Source organism: Adiantum capillus-veneris, chromosome 20 (assembly GCF_014529385.1).
Source record: "Adiantum capillus-veneris isolate H3 chromosome 20, ASM1452938v2, whole genome shotgun sequence".
NCBI lineage: Eukaryota > Viridiplantae > Streptophyta > Polypodiopsida > Polypodiales > Pteridaceae > Adiantum > Adiantum capillus-veneris.
Genome location: NC_140950.1, coordinates 30341812 through 30356314, shown reverse-complemented (window position 1 = coordinate 30356314; position 14503 = coordinate 30341812). Strand labels below are relative to the sequence as shown.

Sequence of the window (14503 nt, the reverse complement as noted above, 5' to 3'; positions counted from 1 at the left end):
TTTCATAAGAGTATGGGTCCTTGGTGAGGTGCATACTTACTACACACATCCCTCCTTTATAGGGCTCGCCCCCCTCTTTGTAGCAAGATATTTGATCTTGGTAAGCAAGCAGGCCCCTTGCGTAAGCACAACCCTAGCTAAAGCAAACTGCCTCCTTGCCTGCTTGGACCTTAGTTGACTAAAGAGTAAAAATTAAAAACTATGTCTTAAGTCTTTTAACACTTACCTTTGGAGGATTTAATAAAGACAATCCTAAGGTCTTTTGCTCCATTGGTTAACCTTGCTCTTTGATATAGACCTTTTTTCATTTGGGCCCCTTTACCATTGGGGCCGTGTTGAAATATATCTATAAGCACATCTATATATTAACCCTTGTTCCCGTTTATTCTCCCACATTAAGTGATCAGTTTAATATGAGAAAATCATTTGGGTTTGTTAAATATCAGATTTTATGACAGTTACCTCATTGAGAATTTCATCTTGGAAAGGAAGAGGAAAATGGTCCCTCTTCGTGGCTGCATTGAGAGGCTTGTAATCAACACAAACCCTGCACTTATCATTCTTATTTGGACTGGGGACACCCACTCTGAGTCTTTGACAAGGTAGATGGAATCTGCTGCTAATAGTGTCCTTACCTCCTTGAGCAAGGCCTGTTGTTGAATTACTCCTAGCCACACGAGAGTTTTGCACTACAGGTTTACTTTCCTCCTTGAGTTTAATGTGATGTTGAACTAATTTAATTCCAATGATTTAATCATATTCATCAATGAATAGTGTGCTAAAATAACTTAGCATCAAAATATAATCTTCATTACACTCTTTGCCGCACAACTTACTAGAGAGTGTCTCCTTGGTTTGATAATGGTAGTATATTAGGTTGCTCCACCTTCTTAGGATCTTTGAGAATGACCCCCATCAATTCAATGCTTTTGTCGCTTTCTTTTTTCATTTTAGAATCCTCCTTGGAAGTGTTTGAAGAGTTTAAACTAGAAAAATCATCTTCAGAGGTTTCTAGATCCATGTCGCGCTCTAGACATATACTCATGTGATAGCAAATTGACCCTTCCTTTGGAATCTTTCATTTGGATTATGTTGGTGTCCCAATATTTCTTAGATTTCATAGCCATGAGCCAAGTCCTCCCAAGAATGATAGTATAGCCCTCCCCTTTGTGTGGCATGAGAAAGATTTTCTACATCCACTTTGGTGTTGAATGCTTTTATCCTAAGTGCATTTACAATGCCAAGACATCAAACTTTGATATTATTTACCATCTTAGCTTGGCATGGTGCCAGCCTACTCACCTCTAAGCTTAAATGGTACATCTTTTTCTCACTGGATACGCGCTTCCCTTTGATGTGGGCATCCATCACACATAGTATGTCATCTAAATTTCTCCTAGAGATAACCCCAATTATCTTTGGCTTTGGTCATCTCGTGCTAACCATCTTTGTCTATTTTCTTCTTACCCTAGGTGTAGGGTGGAGAAATTGGGGCTAAGTGATCTTTGGGCCGTGCATAGAGACATTTTGAATCAAATCAAATGGTTTAACATCGGGACTTGGATGACTTTTTTCTAGATTCTCCCTTGGTCTTCATCTTTTCTTCCTTTTGGGATGTTTCACCATGCCTAGCACGCTTTGTTCCCGTAGCGTCTAACTCTTCTACCTTGGTCTTTCCTTTTACTACTCATTTGATGTGCTCCTCCACTTTCATCTTACCCTTACATTTAAGACTGATTACACTCACTGCGTGGTTGCTAGTTGGTGGTGGGGGTAAGGATGGAATGAGGGTTTATGGTGGTGGTGGATGTGGTTGAGCAGGTGGTTGTAGGATTTTCACGGGTGTTGTTTTTTGTGGTTCCATGGTGGTGGTGGATGTGGTTGAGTAGGTGGTTGTAGGATTTTCACGGGTGTTGTTTGTTGTGGTTCCATGGTGGTGGTCTTGCTCTTGGTGGTGATGAGAAGTGATTTTGTCTTTTTCTTGTAGTAAATTATTTCCTCCTTGTGTGCGGACAATAATACATACCATAGACATCCCCTCCATGATTGTAATAATGGTACTCTTGGTTTTGCCTTTGTTGTTCTCTCCCTTGCTTTTGATTGTGGTTGTGTGCATGTCAATGATGCTACACCAAATGCACAAATATGTTCTCCAACTAAGTAGTGATGCAACTCAAAAGGTCTTGGTCCTCGTTTAATGCCTCTTGTGGTTGGATCATGTGAGTGGTTGTTGCAGTCACTAGGGTTGTTCAAACTGAGTTTGATTCCTTTGCTCCTTGGATTTTTCTTGCATGTACAACTTCTTATCTTTAAGGTGGGCTACCTCCACTTACAACTTATATGTTGCAGGGAATCTCCCCTTCACCTTCTTCTTAAGTGGCGACCACAAGCCAACAACAATTCAAGGGTTGAGTGAATCTCAAATACAGATTTAGACTTAGCAGTCTGTTCAATCTATAGATTCAGATTGAACAGTCTGCTCAAATTGTAAAATGAAACAAGGCAATCTGATTGAAATGCAGAATCAGACACAGTAGTAAAAGTGATGGAGATGCATGCGTAAAGGATGAGCATAACTGAGTGATGGAGAGGATAGATTTGACATAGCGTTTGTGGGTACAAAAGAGTTGTACCACTTTAGTTTTTTTTTCTTTTGATAGATATAGTGTAGGATTATACAACCACCCAATAAGGGTGGGGACGAGCACGTGGCCCTTTATCCCAGCAACTAAAACTTTCCTTCTCAAGTAAGTCAGTTGCTACTTCACTTTCATCCAGCAAGGCAACCAATCGCTCCCACATATCCACATACTTGGATTCATTTAGTGGCATAGTCTAACAGACCTCCCTGCTTCAACTCTGTCAGCAGTTTCCATAGCTTCTTTGAGGTAGTGCCTTCACCAAACTTCTTCTTCACAAAGGTAGCACGTAGTAAGTCCTATGCATCCTTGGTAGGTTGTGGCAAAGTATTGTACCAAGACTTGGTCTGAACTTTCATCAGTAGAGGAAAAAATTATAGTCGTGAGGCATCATCATCAGTTAGAGACCACACAAGAAATTTCAAGATTATTAAGAAAGCTGGTGGTGGTGTCTTCTCCCATCGTTCCACTAAATGTAGGGAAGGAGATACTCACCATGGCAACAAATTGATGAGGAGAAAATCACAAACCCTATTATCCAAGGACTCAGTAGCTACAATTTGTTTTTTATATAGAATGACTTAGTGACTCATAAGGGTTTACATCAAGGCTAGAAAAGAATAAATATGCTTACATCAAAAGAGTGATAGTAGTCAAGGATGGATAGGATGATAGGGTATGGCAATCTAAGGATTTCTCCTAGCATTTCTGTTCAAACAAGAAAACAATCTTCTGCTAGTAGAATATTTCCTATCTATGTATACATTTACACACATATGTTGTAAAAACTAAAAGCAAAGACTTTAGGCCCATTGTTATTATCCGTATCGAGTAAAGGCTAAGGCTTCACCTCCTAGAGTTTTATACCTTTGGCATTGATGCGGTGGTACATCCACCACAGGCCTCTACCACTTGCTTAAGTTCACCCAATCCTAACATAGTAGGCTAAAAATAGACTGGACGAGAAGAGTCTACTTCAATTGTCTTTCCATTTTGCATGCGGAGAAAATGCTTGGGTGGTCGAATTTCACTTGAAGCCTAGAGAGAGTATAGGTCCACTTGCTTCCACCAGGTGTTTTAGGCTTTGTGGCATAAACTTTGTGGTTGATGTAGTTGATGACTCTTCTTCAATCATTGGAGAGAAAACCTCCGGTGCTACACAAAATCTGATTGATGTGGAAATGTTGATGTAGTTTTCAAAAAATAAAACCTACCACTCCTTCACCTCCTATGTCAATACTCATTGACAAAATTCTTTGGTTGAAAACAATGATGATACCTTGTAGTCCTCCCCCTTAGCGCTCTTGATATGTGGTTAGCGAGCAATGCAAGAAAGGGGGCTTACCTCTTGGATCTCAATGACACTACAACCTACTAAAAGCACTTTGATGAAGGCCTTCAACCCTTCCGTGGTCTCCTCTTTTTTAGTTTTCCAATTTGAAAACACTTGTAGCCACTCATCCATGATTGATGGCATGCATCACTACTTTGTATAAATTGAAGGTCTTTGCAAAGACCTCCTCCATGGGGGCACCAAATGAGAGGCGGTTGTGCTAATCAAGCCCTAGTGGCCTCTATACCAAGATAATGCATGATGGCCTCATCATGAGAGGTATAAAATAGGGGCACCACTTAGCTTGAGATGCCTCTAGGATGCAAATATAGATGACCAAAACGATAGAAATGACACAAAATCTAGCTAAGCCAATGAGAAAACATTTCATGATACAAGAAGTAGAAGGAGTGCACTCAAAACAATGATATGGGTGGCTCATGTCAGTGGTCTATGTCGCAGATTGTTATCAAGAATAGCTGGCTAGTGATGGCATAGTGGCATGGGATACTTAACAACACCCAACAATATGGCATGAGAAAACACCAGCGATCATACCTCCAAATAGAAGAGTTGGGTAGATAAAGAGAATTGACACAAAAGCATGAGGAGATCAAACTTTTCTCTTAATGATAATTACAATGGTGACCATGACATGGCACCAACATCCAAAAGGGAAGAAGAGAACTCGTGATGTAGGGCATGCACGATGGAGTGCAAACCGCCATATGGTGCATGGCAATCTCTAGAGCTAGCAATATTTTTAGATTAGCGATAACATTAGTACAGGAAACATCATGAAGATGAAGAGCTGATAGGATCGTGAGCGGTGACTAGTAATAGGAGTGTCCAAGAGTATGATGCATTTGATGCTCGTTGCCCTAGAGTGCTCATGGCACCTTCAAGTTCTTGCCTACTACCTTAGTGCATCATTTTTGAGTGAGTGCATGTGGTAAGTGGTCGTGCATCGCATTGTGTCTCTCTTGTTTCATTTGTGTGTCCAGTGTTTCCTCAGTGGTGTGGTTTTGTTGTTGTTGTTGTTGTATGTAAGACTATGTGTGTGTGTGTGCACATGTGTAAGAAGAAGAAGAAGAGAGAGAGAGAGAGAGAGAGAGAGAGAGAGAGAGAGAGAGAGAGAGAGAGAGAGTGAGTGAGTGAAAGGGGAGGTGGTGAGGAGACCACTCTCTCCTCCTTTGTTTACTTATGTGATGGAGGCAACCATTATTGGCTACCCCATTATTTCAAATATATTATATCTAATAATTTAAGGCTAGATCCCCGAGGGAAGATAACTTGGGAAAGAAGATGCTCTCGGCTCCACCAGTGCTTGGTAGTAATGCATCTGCTTGTCCATTTGTCCCATGGCAAGACTCTAGTTCTTGTGAGAGGTTTTCCACAAAGCTTCGAACCTTTGTCCACAGAAGGACTCAAAAGTTACCATTAAATACATCCCAGGAGAAAGGTGGACCAAAATTCCAAAAGTGGCCCTCACTCCCAGTAAAATTTCTCTACCACTACTCCATTCTTTGGGCGTAAGCTCTGTGACTATGTAGAGTGTGGGTTGGCCCACCTGTATCATTATTATCCTGCTAGCTGAGGACAATTCAAAACATAGTCTAGGCACATGAGAGTGAACCAAGCAGCCCAAGTGTACTAACTAGCCAACAACAAGGCACACATCAGCCATAGAATCCAAGGCCAAACCTGTTATGACATGGGATAGTCCCATAGACAATGCATGTGTGACTCAAGTGGGTGGTCAGCCACAGTACAGCTTGATGGATGACTACTATAGATCAACCAACTCCCATCTACGATGGCTCGATGAGTGATAAACCACTGGAGCATGGTGACTCTCCTTGGTTGTCTTCTATCCCACAAGAGCTTGCAAAAGTCTATCAAGAACTTAGCTGTGACACCCTCTTCTTGCAAGTGACCTGTCGCAACAGGGTGGGCCTCTCTCTGAGCAGCCAGTATGTGGTGCCCCACTCGTGTTGTGACTGGAAGAAAGGGATCCTTGGGTGATCAATTGAAGAAAGAGGATCTCGTTAAAACCACTCCCCAGGGTCCCACTGCACGTGCGAAAGAGGGCGGCTCTCCCTAGCCTAGAGCCTCTAGTGTTCAGTCTCAAGATCTGGCGGGTCATGATCAAGCACACAAGTCCTCCCTCTAATTCCCATACTTGAATCCTCTGGAAGAAACACTCTACTACCTCTTGTGCCTCGGTAGCAACTCTATGGATGCAACCCTCTTATTGAACCTCAAAAAACATGCAAAGGCATGAGGCGGAGAAAGCCCAAACTATGATAAGGACCTCAAGGCAAGTAAAGGCCCCCATCCAATTGGGAGCTTCCGGCTCAAAAGTATTGTGCCACTCTGTTGGTATAGCCTTGATGATGTCCTAACACATGCTTTGTTCCCCCCTCATGCCGTGCAGCTAGATGCTCTTACTCTCCTTAGGAAGTGATGTAAACTACAACCAGTCTCCCGAGGTGTGGGTTGGACCCTCTTCCATGGGACCCCATGAGACATGGGGTCTACTACCAACTATGTGACCTCGATGTGTACTAACCAACGGATTCCATGATCATTTCATGCAAGAGGCTGCCACAAGTGCTCCTCAATGCAAGTGGCTGGTGTTGTTCAAGTCCCCTCCTCAGCTGCTCCCAAGATCGAAGTAGGCTCAACATGAAATTGTCCTCCCAGCTCCTGCTTAGGCCCACTTTGTGCATCCTTGTGATCCAACAAGTGGAAGGGCTCCAAATGCTACCTCTGTGTGTAACTCAACCTCTAATTTGATGCAACCAAAGCTCTTTCTAGGGATCCTCCCCTAGAAGAAGACACCTGACAATGAGCTTCCCAAGGAGGGATCTATGTTGCCAAAAAGAAAAACCTGGTTTTCATCATCTTGAAAATGAAGAGTGGTGTACTAATAGCTACATTCAAAGTAGGTCCAAGGCCATACATTCATTCAATTCCAAAAGCCACATTAACTCTCAGCATATTTATAAGTAATTTAGTATCAATTGATGGCCTTGAATTCAAGCAGAACATCCTTCACCATAGTATTTGAACACCCCTTGCATAAGAGACATATAATTGTATGCACTCTTAGTTTGGAGAATCTTTAATCTCTTAACCAAAACATAAATAAACAAAAATTAAGTGGTTCCATCGTCAATAAGTGTGCACATTAATGTATCCATGAAGATGAACTAAATCATGAGGATCCACTGGGTGTTGCCTGCAGGAAGCAATACATAAACACTCATCTGCCTCTACGGAGTGAGAGACTTCCATGTGAGAGAATTTAATACACAAATTTAAGAATAGTAATTGGACAGTGCGCAAAGCCTCTTTATTTTCCCTTGGCCTTATCTTGATCTACATTTTGATTCAAAGGGAATTCATTTTTGGTATGCTTGCATGATAAACATTTGAAACATAAATTGTCCTACTTTGCTCTTACAACATTTGTAGTAGATAAAGGATGCCGAAGATGTACCATTTACCTTTTTTGTAGACTCACGTTTTTTGTTTGCATAATTTGAAGCTTTGTTGTTCTCTGCAAGGCGTTTGGCATAAAGCCCTTTCTCATCCACATCATAAACTAATGCTTGTTACAATGGTGATATGGTAACTTCTTTTCTTGTTAATCACTTTGTCATTTCCATAGCGTTAATCGATTGCCACATAATCAATTTCTCCTTTCAACGTGTTTCCATAGTAATTGTTCTCTATGTGATAATGTTTTCATTCTTCCATAAGATCAATTTATGATACCATTATGGCTACAATGGTGGGCATAGAGCATGCCGCGTGCACTAAGCAGGAGTGTATATTACCCCAGTTGGATTAAGACAAAAGCCTATGATAGGATCACATGGTCATTTATTGAAGATGTCATGAAATTTCTAGGCTTTGGGCCTCGTATGTGTAGATTGGTGAATAACTTTGGTGCTAGTAGCCAATCAGAGCTGCTATTTAATGAGAGAATTGTGGGAGCATTTAGGGTCAAGAGATCTATCAAACAGGGGTGCCCTCTTGCCACTCTTCTATTTGCCATTGGATCTCATCCTCTAGTGACCTTACTTGAGGATAGTGTTGTGAGAGGGGAGATTCAAGGGCTATCTTTGCCTAACAACAATCAGTTGATAGCTAAGCTATTTGCAGTTGACTTGTTGCTCTTCCTCAAAGCTTTCCCTCAAGTGATCAGAAAGGTTATTGAGATTGTGCACACATATGCCATAGCATCAGGGTCAAAGTGCAGCATAAAAAAATCAAAACTGGTCTCCCTCTCGGAGAACGATGCATCCATGTGGTCCAGGGAGATAGTGTCGAAAGGGAAGATATTCCAGCACCTTGGAGCCCCGCTAGGGGTAGATGTTAACCACAAGCAAAAATTCACTTGGGTTATGGAGAAGATAAGAAATAAGATGTGGAGATGGGACTATGTGCTTCTTTCCTTCCTGAATAGAGTGAAAGTAATCAACTCATTCATGCTTCCATATAAAGCTTTCAATGGTCCTTTGTTTAATCTTGCTAAATGCAATTGGAAAGAGTTTCTCAAACCATTAAAAATATTCCTTTGGAAGAACAACACCAAAGGCTCGACGCTTTGGTAGCGGGCTAGATGGGATACAATTGCGAGACCAATTGAGCAAGGCGGTCTTAGGATTATAAACCCTAGTAGCCATGCAGAGGTCCGGTGTGCTAAGTGGTGGCCGCACTAGTGAAGCAAGACCAATCTTGCGCTATTATGTCCAATGCCATGATGAACAATGTCAATCTCTACTCCCAAGGTGGTCAATGGACAAGGCTCGAGGTACACGACACACTGCTTGCCCCCTGATGGGTTAGACTGAAGCTCGGGGGTGCGACGAACGAGCTCATTAGGAAATGCAGAAGAGCACTAGAGACTTTGGGATGGGGGAACTTACCAGGTACTTTTACAAATTTGCATCTCATTGGTCCCCTTGGTTGTCTAAGGTGGAAAACATTTCCTTGAACCCGTTCTGGAGGGAAGCTACAAGAAAGATCGAAAACAAAGGCATTTGTCGTTTGGGAAAACTATGGGATTATAGCAGTAATTGGTGGAAAAGAGAAAACCAAATGGTGCCCCAGTAAAACCTTGATGATATTGAAAGTCTTTTGGTCAGCAGAGCCTTGGAACAATTAGAGAGTTGGTGCCTACCTAGTTGTGAGTCTAAGTTTGAGGGGAAAGCATGGAGATGGCCTAAGGACATGTTTTTTTTAAAGCCTAAAAATAAATAAGTTTACCACACTTATGGCCTTGAAGGATTGGTTCTCTCCATTGAACAAACAATGGGACATGAATTGGCAGGCAAGATGGGAGTTAGTCACTAAGAACATATGGTGCCCACAGTGGCCACTCAATATGAAGGTCTTCCTTTGGAAAGTATTATGGGGAGCATTGCTGACTGGGGTGAAGGTGCTAGCCAGAGGTATTGGCCCGGATAGATGTTGTCAATTTAGAGTATCTAGCAAAGACCTCTTCCACATGTTCAAGGAATACCCTACGATCAGAGGCCTTGCAGGTAAAATATGAAAATGGGTGCAAAGGACATGGAAGATAGGCTTCTATAAGAACGATCTTGGGAGGGAAGTTTTTCAAAATCCAGGAGCTTCTCACTACAACACAAGTTGTTAGATTTTGCTACTTCAAACAAGTCTGAATGCTAGGAATGGTTGTTTATTTGACAACATTGTCAAAACAACCATGTTCACAAAGATAATACAAGAAAGCAGGGGCGCTATCCTAGGCATCGGGAAACGTAAGTACGCTGATGAATGGAACATGCTTATTGGTACTGCACTGATAGAGTCTCATCGATAAGGACCCTAAGTTGGTCCTGGGGTGGCTCCTCTATTGGCCATGGGGTGTCTCCCCTATTAGCCAATGTATCAATGACCTCTTAGAGATGTCATGGCTTGGCACGAGCATGGCAAGAAGTTGTAATTTTCTGTCGTTGCAATATAATTTACTCACCATTGTGAGTTTTGAAAAAAAAAAAGACAGTATCAAAGTATATTGGTAAGACCAATGATGTGCTCATTCAAGTTTTCCTCATCTTGCACATCTCCTAGAATTATCACAATGAATGAGAAGGTATTTTAATAGAGAACTAGTACAACGGCGGCGCCACCTCAGGCATTGCTAGCAATCAATACTCATGAGTGGTAGAAAACATCCAAAGTGAAGCCTGTCTTCTCGCTAGGAGTGTGAGCTCACAACAGAGGTGATGCTTCTCAACACTAGAAGTTTTTAATAGCAAATATACTTTAAGAATAGCCTCTATGGACAACAAAACTAGTCAGATGCTCTTGCTCTAGAAAAGGCGTCAAGAGGGATGCCTGAAAGGATGCCAAGTCTTCTAATTACCTCTCTCTCTCTCTCTCTCTCTCTCTCTCTCTCTCTCTCTCTCTCTCTCTCTGCAAGCGCGCGCGCACACACACACACACACACACACACACACACACACACACAACACAATCAACTCTTCCTTTTTTTCTTATTAGTGTACTAACATTTATCACCTCCATTTTTCTAGGAGACCCATGCTGCCACAAACACGTCTGTTTATTTTTCTTCTAGAACATATTCAACATGCCATGGTTCCTTGCATTTGGCTCACCCATCTTTGCACCCTTGTTTTTTATTTGCTGCCTTCGGTGGCCTCTCTCTCTCTCTCTCTCTCTCTCTCTCTCTATATATATATATATATATATATATATATATATATATATATATATATATATATATATGTGTGTGTGTGTGTGTGTGTGTGTGTGTGTGTGTGTGTGTGTGTGTGTGTGTGTGTGTCTTTCTCTCTCTATTTGTGCATGCAACCGCTCATGTTGTTGGGGCTATAGCAATGATGTGTAGATAATCTTTGCTATAGTGCAATGGTAAGGCTTTCAACAACGGAACCACCTCTGGTGCTGCTTAGGCATGCCAAAACTATCTACATAAGCCCTACATCTAGAGAGAGAGAGAGAGAGAGAGAGAGAGAGAGAGAGAGAGAGAGAGAGAGAGAGAGAGAGAGAGGGGGGGGGGGGGGGGGGGGGGGGGGGGGGGGGGGGGGGGAGATGTGCTTGATTCCTTTCTCTCTTGTTCATCTACTCCCCGTCAGTGTGTTAGAACCCATCAATCCTGACCAACTGCTACAACTACAGCTATTTGGCAAGAAATGGCCCGTAGGCAGCATCTTACTTTGCATACTCTCTCTATCTCTCTCTCTCTCTAGTGTTTGCTTGTCCATCTAGCATCTCTGCTGCTCTTCTTTGGCGGTTGCCTATTGTTGCAAGAACTATGGCAAGCTCCACCCATGTCTCTAGAAGCACTACCCCAATCGGTAACTTATATGGGCAGTTGGAGTAGCCATTAGCATGGTCATGTATGCAGTGTCTATGCTACTCTTCTCTAACGGCTGACTAAGGCTCCCTGCCCATCGAGCATATTTGTTGCTCTTCTTTAACAATTTCCTGTTGCTGCAAGGTCTATGGAAATCTCTAGGCGTTCTCTAGTTGTGCTTCCCTAATCGGTAGCTTATATGGACAGTTGTAGTAGCCATTAGCATGCTCATGTATGGAATGTCTGTGTTGCTCATCTCTAGTGGCTTCCTTCTTCCACGAAGAGGAGGCCCCTTTGCTTCCCACGTGTTTTATCTATTCTCCACCAATCCATTAGATTCCATCATTCCTAATCAATTTCTATGGTTGTCATCGCTCTTTGGGAAGAAATGGCTTGTAGGCGGCGTCTTACTTTGCATACTCTCTCTCTCTCTCTCTCTCTCTCTCTCTCTCTCAGGACACATCGTTCATGTCTACATCGTTTGTGGAAATCGTAGCATGCCTTCAAACATCGTGAATGACAGCTTGTGTGTCCAAGTATTCAAGGCCACCCACTGCTTTGACTACACCAGAGTGTGAATCCTTCCTTGCCGACAACAACGCTGAGCTCATATGTTCGACATGGTGCACGGGAAAGTGTGGCAACAACATCATGGGATAGCTGTAGTATGAGCTGACCTACATGCCGTGCCATGTGCGCTTATTTTCTTTGTGTAGGTGCTCTTTGAGACGTCGAATATGGAGTCGGATAATTGATTTGAGCTTATGATCCCTATTTGTATGATGTCTTTGGAATATCAATAGTGATGACAACATGCAAACGTGACATCGAACAATTTTATCAATTGTATTCAAGGGCAGAGCTTACATGCGGCATATTGTTGCTATGTGAATGCTAAGACATGGCCTAAGTGAAAGCTTTTGTGATTTAATATAGTGTCAAAGCTATGTTCTCCAATTGACACGTAAATGCTGCTCTTCTCATTCACTTTCATAAAGCTCCTTGGTGGAAATGGAGTTTTGAAGCTCTTTCCTGTTCTCTTTTTCTTTTTTTGCAAAACTAACTCTAACAAGAGTGAGTGTATATTATATTAACACCACCAAAAAATGATCACATCTCCGTGCTCCAACCGAGCCATGGAGGACAGCATACAAAACATCCACCATATGAGTACAACAGCATACCAAACAGCCATGCCCCTTCGGGAGGGGAACCGGACGATGCTACCGGACAAGCACGCAAGAAACAACTGCCGCCATTTAGGCCCAAACAGGCCTTGGAGGGATGGCCTCCACCACCGCAAAAAATGGCTGGTCGCCAAAACCGCCGTGGAGAGAGGGCACAGGCCTTGCTTGCCCGCAGGCGGCTGCCCCCCAGAGCCAGCCAGAGCCCTCTGCAAGCAGATCCCGCTCCCCATGATCGCAGCCCCCACCACGCCAGGGAGCAAAGCACCTTAACAATAAAAATGCACACCTCCCTCAGCGGACAATCCACCCAGCACCGCGGAAGCTGAAGCAAAACCCTCCCAACCCCTAGTTTTGAAGCTCTTTCAATAAAGGTTTCTTTTTGTTGGGCATTCTACTTGTGTTTTGGGTATGTAGCATCTTTTTTCGATGAGCGAAGATGTGAGATTCCCAAGAAAGAGACAGAGAGAGTGGAGAAGGTTTATAGACATAGGAACAATCTAAACTAACATAATATGGCGGAGTAGCCCTTTACACATGTCAAAATCTGCGACATGAAAATTAAGCTCCAAATTTGAAAGAAGCCCCTATGCACGCGATAAAAAGGGAGAGCAAAAGAAAGAGAGAGGATGTCGGGGAAGGTTTATAGATGTAGGAACAATCTTAAAAAAATATACGAGGAGATTTGGGCAAGAGAAAGTTTACTCCTGCCAACCACGTCACCTCTACCCACTCCCGTTGTCTTAACTCTGCCAATTTTTGCAGTTACTTCTACCCCCCAAGCCTTGAACACTCCCCCCCCCCCCCTCGCCCCCCCCTAAAAAAAAAAAAAAAAAAACCCCAACTAACTACACCTCAAAGGACATGCAAGTCGCTCAACTGGCCGTACCCCAAGGAAGGGATTACTTTTGCAAAGCCTTCTTAGGGAAGGGAAACTATTGAAAATGCCATGAGAAGATTGAGTTGTACCCAGAGCATGTGCCATAGACTTTGAGATCCATCTTGTTTTGAAGGTTGTTCAAGCATGCAGTGCTCACCTTGAAAGTTTAAGTATTCCTTGGAAGTTGTGTTTTTAATGCATTGGAGTCTGGTAGTAGGCATGCACCCTTAAACTTAAAAGTTAAATTAAGTATGCCTTTGAAGGGCAATTTTGAATGCACTCATAGTGGGCAAAAACGAGCTGCAAATTGCAAAGTTTGAACTTGCATTAAACCTAGACTTTGAAGTTTGAACTTTGAAGGCTGAAAGTTGGATCATTTCAGATGCGACTCTTAAAAGGTTGGAGTCTACAGTTGGAGTCCAATTCCGAGTTGTGGATGTTGGCATGGCATCTATCTCCAAGCCTCAAGGCTCCCGAACCAGGAGCATCTCACGTCCTGAACCAGGAGCATCTCCCCTGATTCCCTCTAATTCAGCCTTGTGATTCAAGATGATTCGATATAATTACCCTCTTCCAAATAGTTTATTATTGAATTACTAATGGGTCTACTCTCCATTCATTAATTAATTATACAGAAGATTCCAAAGGCAAAAGTCCCTGTTGCAACAATTCCAAAGGTGAAGTCCGTCCGTGTCTGTTCCCATGCAAGTTCTGCACCCTCACACACTCAGCTCTCGTGTCTCCTCGCCTCCATGTCCATACCTTGCGTTGCTCGTCGGTTGTCTCCTTCCCCACGGCTGCCCGCGTCTTTCATATTCCAACTGTGCTTTGTCGCCATGCATCTATTTTGGTTGCATGGTAGGTTACACTCGACGTCCAGCTTATCGAACACAGCATGGCGCATATGCAACCCGTGGCTATAGAAGCACACCAGGAGCGCCCTCTGTGTCTGGCTCGCAAAAAAATTCCCATCTTGCTCTTCACCTGCACATTCCTGCTCCTACCGTCCTCTCGGGCCCTTGTCTCCAAATGAGCGACACACGCAGCACTGCCGGCTCACCCAATCACCAAAAATCTATCTCTCTCTTCTTC

At 42.9% G+C, this 14503-nt stretch overlaps 1 protein-coding gene across 3 annotated transcripts in view; it reads left to right on the top strand.

Annotated features, from left to right (window-relative positions):
• The window catches only part of LOC147432309 (uncharacterized), a 109491-nt gene extending 95453 nt beyond the window's left edge, over nt 1-14038 (top strand). For all 3 annotated transcript variants that reach the window (XR_015185531.1, XM_086492271.1, XM_086492272.1), the window contains one exon: nt 13794-14038. The gene's annotated coding sequence lies outside the window, so the exon portion shown is untranslated. The remainder of the gene's footprint in view (nt 1-13793) is intronic.
• The last annotated feature ends 465 nt before the right edge of the window (nt 14039-14503 follow it).